At 44.7% G+C, this 8,415-nt stretch overlaps 1 long non-coding RNA gene across 1 annotated transcript; it reads left to right on the forward strand.

Annotated features, from left to right (window-relative positions):
• Positions 1–614: 614 nt before the first annotated feature.
• On the forward strand, positions 615–4,429 carry LOC142427819 (uncharacterized). Its single transcript, XR_012780098.1, has 4 exons — positions 615–714; positions 1,012–1,055; positions 3,552–3,665; positions 3,821–4,429. It is a non-coding gene; the product is annotated as an uncharacterized LOC142427819 (long non-coding RNA).
• Positions 4,430–8,415: the final 3,986 nt, after the last annotated feature.

The raw sequence follows: 8,415 nt of genomic DNA on the forward strand, positions 1-8,415 counted from the left end.
AAAGAATGTACAGATGTGCTTTACAAAATTGATGTATGGATTGTGATAAGAGTTGTATGAGTCCCTAATAAAATGTTTAAAAAGAAAAAAAGAAAATATTCAGTTTGTTTTGTGTAACATTAAAATTGTGTTGCGATGGTAGAAGTATATTGCTTATTCTTTTACGTGGCCCTGAGCACACCTTGTACCATGTGGATATTCAGTGTCACATAGGGAAGTTGGTGCCTTTAGCTCAGTCAGTTCTGTCTATGAGGTATGTGACTTTGATCATACATCTGATAATAATCTAAACGTTTGTCAGGATAAGAATCTGGGTGTTTGCGGGTTTTTTCCCCACTAAGACCTCCACATTTTATTATTTCCAATTCATCGCAATCCCTTCCTGTATGGTCAGTGTAATGAAGAACAAACTTTCAAATAATGTTGGTGGGAATGATGTCATATTAATCTCTGCCATATCAAGTAAGATTCTTATTTTCCTGAATGTCTATGCAGCTTAATGAAGCCTTAACTCCTGCCTGTTTTTTCACTTATGTGTTTCCGGATCACACCCATGACTACTCTCCTCCCTTTCCGGGTCACGCTGAGACGGGCCGGAAGTGGCGGTGTCCTAGCCGGAAGTGAGTGTCATACAGTGGGTCCTACTTGCTCTGCCTGGTGTGTGGTGCCAGAGAAGCGCCTGCAACCTGAGCACTGTGTAGTTGGCGCGCCCAGGTGAGGGGTCGCGCGGTGACCAGTTTGGGGTGACCCTGGTGCACACAGCAGCCTGGCTGCGTGCAAGCGCCCTGCTTCCCCCTCCCCCGCTCCGTCAGCGCCCCTCGCGTGGTGAGATGTGGGAGGGTGTCCCAGGGGCTGCTTCCATCCCCCAGTTTTGGGATTGGTTGGGGTTCCTAGGGAGAATTCCTGTTGGAGAAAGTAGGATCCCAGACTGGGGCTTTGGGCGTCGGGGTTCCCGATTCATTGCGGGAACTTTGCGTGTCTCCCCCCCCTCCATTGTTTCCTTTCACACAGCGGTGGCTCCTCCCTGAAACTCCTACAACGTCTTCCGCTCACAGGTGAGCCCCGGGTCTGTGGCTTCTCTCACCACGAAGTGACTGCTGTTCAGGAAGCGAGTGGCTGCAGCTGGAGCACAAAACGTTAGGGCTTCCTCCGGAGGTTTGCCCAGTCTGCTCCCCTGGGCGGTGCCTTCTCTGGTAGCGGGGAAGGGGAGGGGGAGGGGTGCACCCGGTAGTCCAGAAACGCCCTAGCTCATTCTTGACAGCTTGTAGGAAGGCAGCGGGGAGCGCGCTCAGCCATGAGGGTGTTGAAGTGATAATCCAGCGCACCCACCGCGCATTGAGGTGTGATTGGCATTCCCAGGTTGTGGGGTAAGTCCAGGACTGGGACCTCAAGGGAGGTGACCCAGGTTGGTGGCTACCAGTCAACCATATGGCAGGTGGCAAGTAAAAGGAGAAAGAGACCGGCCCAGCTGTACAAAGATGGGGTTCGGTGAGCAGGAACTCAACCAAAAAGAGGGCCAGTCTTTCTTTGGGAAGGCATATAAGTCTCCAAAGAAGGGCAAGACCCTTCAAGTACGGAAGACCCCCCGTTCCCACATACACTCTTAAAAAATTTTGCATGTTATTTAATTTTTAAAAAACCCTGTTTGTGTTTAACAGTAGAAAAAAGCTGGAGGAAAGCTTCTTAGTGGAGGACAGACAGCTGGAGGAAAGGTTTCTTCAAGAGAGACAGGAGGAAATTGCCACCAGTAATTGTTTTTCATGCAGAGAAAGTAGCCAGTGAAAGACATCCATGCAATTGAACTGGATCCATTATTTCTGCAAATCTGTTAGTGTGGGGGAGTGTGGGAGCTGCTCCTGCCTATTGCCCAAAGGGATATTTCTGTTTCTGCTGCCTCTGAAGAAGTAGCTTGTCCGATGTTTAGATTTATGCCGACTCCATTTTAACTGTGTATTCCCACCTGGAGTCATTTTATCCCTGCTCTAATGAAAATTCCGAGTGTGTTGCTTGGTTTGTAGGGTACTTTTGGTTTGGTTTTGGTTTTGAGTAAGCGCTTTTAGGAAAATTTCCAGCTTTACCGAAGCCATGAGCTAGATCCGGGAGTTGAAGGAGGCTGTAGAGTTGCTCAAGGAGACCATCCAGGTGGGGTGTGGCTCTGCTAGTGAGGGACTGAGGGGCTGGCCTGGTGCTCCACATCACTCCTTGAACACATGCTGGCATGACAAGAGGCAGCGCTCCCATGAAAACTCACTGGCAGCTATTCTGACCCAGCGACCCTATGGATAGGGTAGAACTGCCTGTGGGGGTTTCCCAGACTGTAACTCTACACAGGAGTAGGAAGCCTCTTTTTCCAGCCAGTAGTTTCCAGCTGATGGCTTTGTGGTTAGAAGTACAGCATGTAACCCACCAGACACCGGGACACCTGATCTCTACTGTAGTCTTAATTCTCCACCCAATCTAGCTCTTCTTGGAAAGCTCATCCCCAAGCCACATGGGACTTCCTACAGTCCCCTGGCCAGGGGGAAGTTCTGTTCAAGTCCTTGCCTGAGTTTGGAGGGTGATTCATTTGCAGAGAACAGCTCTTGTTCATTCCGTGAAGGTTCACACTGTACTTTCTAGATCCCAGCTCCTGTGCAGAGGCAAAAGCCCACCAGCATGTCTGTGTAGGCTGATAGGCCCTACCGTCAGAATTGAGATCAAATTCTAGTGCTTCTATTCATTAGCTGATTTCCTTGGGAAAGTATTTGAGCCTCTAGTGGTTCGTCTCTGAAGCGGGCCAGATATTTGTGGGTTAAGCGACTCAGTGCAGGTCTGGCATGCCGTCAGTGGCTGCTGATGTGATCCGTGCTGCAGAGAGACATGCACACACATCCTAATGATGCTGGACCACGTGGAAAGGAGGCCACGGGACACTTCACAGCTGAGGATGAAATTCCAGGAACATTGCTGGGGCCTGTCCTCCCTTTCAAGTGCCTCAGGGACACAGGCATTTGAAAGGACATGAAGAAAGAGCTGGACACAGGCCAGCCAGGTCCTGGTGCTAACTAGCCTCCCAGAACTCATCCTCCTTCTTGATGAGCACAGGGAACCTTTGGCGGGAGTTGAGCAGAGCAGTGACATGACCATGGCAGCATGATGTATATCACTGGGGCTTCAGTGTGGAGCCTGGTGCAGGTATTTGGAGAAAGGGTGCAGGTGTGGCTGCAGGGAGAGCCGGTAAGAGGTTGGGATAGTTCAGAAAGGAGGTGTGGCTGTGACATAGGGATTGTGGTGGGGGCTGACGGGAAATATCGGAGCTATTTTGCGTTGGGGGCAGATGATAGAGGGGGGTGGCAGGCAGGATTTGGTAGCATACAGGGTCAAGAAATAAAGCCGACTCTTAGCTTTGTGATGTAGGCAAAGCTTGGGGACCTGGATGAGGATCAGGAGGCAGGATGTGGGCATCTATGCAGGCATTTGCATTCCTTACCTGAGTCAGGACCCCAGGAATAACTTGCTACGTTGACTGGCAGTTACTGAACTGGCTGGGTCTTTTCCCTCTGTTGTTGCAGCACGGTCCAACCTGATAAGCTCTCCCGAGATGTCCAAGCAGCCAGACTACAACCCGGGGAAAATTGAGAATAAAGCAGAACCCGCTGTAGACTTGCTTCTCAATTACCTGCAAGGTGAGGCTGGTTGCAAGGGGGTGTGGGGTGTCGGGGCTGGGGAGTGGGTCGGAGTTCTGCTGGCTCCTGAACAACTACAGGTGTTGACAGCTGTTGCTTGAGTGAGTATGGGACCTGGGGGACACCACTCACCCCAGTGGACTATGTCATTCCAGCTTTCAAGAAGGCCCTGGACCTGGTCATGCAGGTGCAAAAGCAGACCAACAAAGGAACCAGAAGCAAGAAAAAGCCCCACAAATCTGAAAAGCCTAACAAATCTGAAAAGAATGGAAGTTTCCCACAAACTTTTTGAAGCCCCCTTGTATCTATCTCACAACTTTTGCCTGTTCAGTTATTTACAGGTTTAAGCCTTATTGACAGCTATTATAAAAATCTGTTTGAAAGCTAACATTCCATGATCCTTGTCATTTTCCCATCACCTCTACCCTCCACCCCCCACTTTCTGCAACTGACCCTGTTAACCACCAGTAACCTTTGACATCTCACTCGGGGGAAGTTCTGTTCCAGTCCCTGCCTGAGTGTGGAGGGTGGTTCCTGTGCAGAGACCTGCTCTTGTTCATTCCGTGAAGGTTCACACTGTCCTTTCTAGATCCAGCTCCTGTGTAGACACAAAAGCCCTCCAGCATGTCTGTGTAGGCTGATAGGCCCTACCATCCGAATTGAAATCAAATTCTAGTTTTTCTATTCATTAGCTGATTTCCTTGGGAAAGTCTTTGAGCCTCATTGAGCCCCTAGTGTTTCGTCCCTAAAGTGGGCCAGATGTTTGTGGGTTAAGTGATACAGTGCAGGTCTGGCAGGCAATCAGTGGCTGCTGATGCGATCCTTGCTTCAGAGAGACATGCAAACACATCCTAATGATGCTGGACCGAGTGGAAATGACACGGGACACTTACAGCCGAGGATGAAAGTCCAGGAAAATTGCTGGGGCCTGTCCTCCCTTTCAGATGCCTCAGGGACACAGGCATTTGAAAGGACAAGAAGAAGGAGCTGGGCACAGGTCAGCTGGGTTCTGGTGCTAACCAGCCTCCCAGAACTGATATCCAGCTTCCTGATGAAGGCGGGGAACTTTTGGAGGGAGTTGAGTGGAGCAGTGACATGGTCATAGCAATATTAGGTATATCACTGGGGCTTCGGTGTGGAGCCTGGTGCAGATACTTGGAGAAAGAGTGCAGGTGTGGATGCAGGGAGAGCAGTGGGGAGGTTGTGGGGATAGTTCAAGAATGTGGCTGTGCACAGGGATTGTAGTGGAGGCTGATGGGAGATATCAGAGCCATTTTGGGTTGGGGCAGATGGGGGTGGAGGTGGCTGGCTGGACTTGGTAGCATATAAGGTGAAAAAATGATGAATTTTTAATACTTTGTCTTCCTGAGCTGCCCTTTAAAAGTATCTGTTCAACTTTATTAACTCTATCATTTCTTCCATTTGCCTTAGCTACTTTAAGTAATGAGCAATTTCAATGTCTCTTCTGATATCCACTTTGATTTTTTTCTTGCTTTTCTGTGTTTAATGACCTTTTGCTTCCTTCACATATGATGTTCTTAATATCGCCCCTCCTCCCCCAGGTAATTAGTGTTCATTTCATTAAATGTTACCTAAATTCAGATTGGATAGCCACAAAATATATTTTAGCTCTTGTAGACTTGTTTTAATATTTTTCAGTTTCAAACAATTTACAGAAATTTCAGACTAAATGTATAATAGAGTTATATAGTTTATGTTTAACATACTTATATCTTTAGAGTACTGACTAACTTCTTGACTAATTTTTAATTTGTGGAGTTTTAGTTGTTGACTTATAGCATTTATGTATTCTGAATACAAGATTATTAGGTATCATGAATAGTTACTGATGTAGGTTGCCTTTTTCAAATTCTTGATTGTGTCTTTCCAATTATAAGGGACTTTAATTTTGATGAAGTTCAACTTATGTTGAACTTGGGCTGCTTATGTTTAAGATGTCATAATTGCTTAAAATGCAAGATATCTTAAGAAACCATTCCCTAATCCAGGGTCACAGACATTTATATATATGTTTTCTATTAAGGGTTTTAGGATTTGGCTCTTACATTTAGGTCTTAAGATCTATTTTGAGTTAGTGTTTGCATAAAGTGCAAGGTGGCAGTGAAAACCCATTCTTTTTTCCTGTATCTAGTTGTTTCGACAGCATTTGCTGAAATCACAGTGACTTCTCTGCACTCTTTTTGAATCATTTAGCTATGTATGTATGAGGTTGAATTTTTAGACTCTCAATTATATTCCATCAATACGTTATCTTTATGTCACTACTACACAGTATAATTACTATAGCTTTTTAGTAAGTTTTCATATCAGGCAATGAGCATTCTCCACCTATATTTTATTGTTTCTCCAGATTATTTTGGCTATACTAAAACTGTCACATGTCCATAGAAATTTTAGAATCAGCTTGTCATTTTCTGGAAAAGCAAACCTTGAGAGGAATGAGGTTGAATCTGTAGATGAGTTGTAGAATATTGCCTCTGGATAACAATCAGTCTACCAAGCCATGAAAACGTCAGCTTTGTACATGGCTCATTATTTGCTCAGATCTCAGTTTAAATGTTTAGCCTTCTCACATCTTATGCAAAGTTCACTCCTGCTCCACTATAGTACATTATTTATAAACTTGACATTTATTACCGTCTAAATAGTTTGGCTTGCTTGGTAGAGTTTATGCTTCAAGTAAGTCTTTTATTCTAAAGATTCTCTAGGGCCAAACATAATGCCTACTAACAATAATTGTTCTTAATTTTTGTCGGCCCCAGTCTGTGCTGAGAGTGTGCAGATGGAGTGTTGTGGAGCGGAAATACCGCAAGAAATATGCTTGAGGGAAGTGGGTTTTCGGCACCCCCATAGAAGCATGCAATTAGTGGATGATGGTTCCGGAGGAGTCCAGTCCCCCAGAGCATCTCTCTGCTGGGAGAGCAACTTTCTGGAGAGGTCTCAGATACACCAGAAAATTTTTCTGGCAGGTCCCGGACTCAGAGAATCGTTCTCTTTTGGTCTGGACCCCAAACAGCATCATTCTGGCAGGGTCATGGATCCCTCAGAGCATCATTCCAGCAGGGTCCCAGAACCCCAAAACATCATTCCACCGATGCTTCCAGTGCTTCATCAATTTGTTGAAACTTTTGAAATTGAATTCAGTCAATGCTTGGCAACTGGTTTTGGCGAATTCCGTCAGTGCAGCTTGAATGTCTTCCATTAGTACTATTGGTGCTTGTTTATATCCTTCCTCTTGAAATGGTGGAATGCCAACTAGTTCTTCTTGGGAGAGTAATGTGTATTCTTTCCATCTTCACTTGATGCTTCCTGGATCGTTCAATATTTTCCCCATAGAATATTTCAATATAGCTCCTTAAAGCTTGGATTTGTTTTTCTTCAGTTAATTGAAGATGTAGTGAATATGTTCTTTCATTTTGGTTTTCTCACTCTAGGTATCTGCACATTTCATTGTAATACTTCTCCAGATCCTTTCTGAAAGTTTCTGTTCAGCTCTTCGGCTCCATTTCATATGAAGTGCCTTAGCTACTCCATGATTGAAAGCACTTTCCAGAGTCTCTTCTGACATCCAGTTTGATCCTTTCTTTCCTGTCTCTTCAGTGATCTTTTGCTTTCTTCATGTTCTCGGTGATATCCCACGACTCATCAGGTGTCCTGTCCTTGGTGTTTAGTGAGTCAAATCTGCTCCTGACACCTTAATATTCAGGTGAGATAAACTCAAGGTTGTATTTGGCTCCCGGGGGCTTGTTTTAATTTTCTTCAGCTTGAATCTTAACTTAGCTATGAGCAGTTGATGGCATGTTACGCAGTTGACTCCCGGACTGAGTTTAGCTGCTGACATTTAGCTTCTCCATCTTCTCTTCCCACTGTTGTAGTCAGTTGGATTCCTGTGTATTCCCACTCCAGGTATTTGCTATGAAGAAGTTGTTAGTCTTGTAAAATTCTATTGTGATCTCCAGATTTATTTTTATCACCAAGACCATATTTTCCAATTATTGTTTCTTCCTCTTTGTTTCCAACTTTTGAATTCCAATCACCAATAATTATCCATGAATTCAGATTGTGTTTGATCAATTTCAGACTGAAGATGATGATAAAATTCATCAGTTTCTTCATTAGCTGTAGTGGTTGATGCATCGATTTACATAACCGTATTGACTGGATTTTCTTTTATGCAGATAGATAGTATTTCATCACAATAGCATTGTACTTCAAGTAGATCTTGAAATGTTCTTTAGGAAGATGAATGTGATTCCTCTTGAATGTGTCATTCCCAGCATAGCAAACTGTTTGACTGTCTGATTCAAAATGGCATATATCAGTCCGTTTCAACTCACTAATACCTAGCACATTGATCTTCATGAGTTCCATGTAATATTTTATGAGTTCTGGTTTTTCTGTATTAGTACTTCATAATTCTGAGTTTCAGTGATTAGATCATTGTCGCTGTTTCTTCTCATATTGAGACATCCTCTATCAGCAAATGAAGGTCTCAACGGACTTATTCCATCCACGTCATTATGATCAACTCTGCTTTGAGCTGGCAGCTCTTCCCTGACCATATTTTGAGTGCCTTCTATCCTGAGAAAGAGCCCTGGTGGTGTAGTAGTTATTCATTGGTCTATGAACTACTAATTAGCATTTCAAAACCATCACTGTTTTTTGGGAGAAAGACAGGGCTTTCTACTCCCTTAAAGAGTTACAGTCTGGGAAACACAGGGACATTTCT

This window comes from Tenrec ecaudatus, chromosome 15, assembly GCF_050624435.1.
Source record: "Tenrec ecaudatus isolate mTenEca1 chromosome 15, mTenEca1.hap1, whole genome shotgun sequence".
Taxonomy (NCBI): Eukaryota; Metazoa; Chordata; class Mammalia; order Afrosoricida; family Tenrecidae; genus Tenrec; species Tenrec ecaudatus.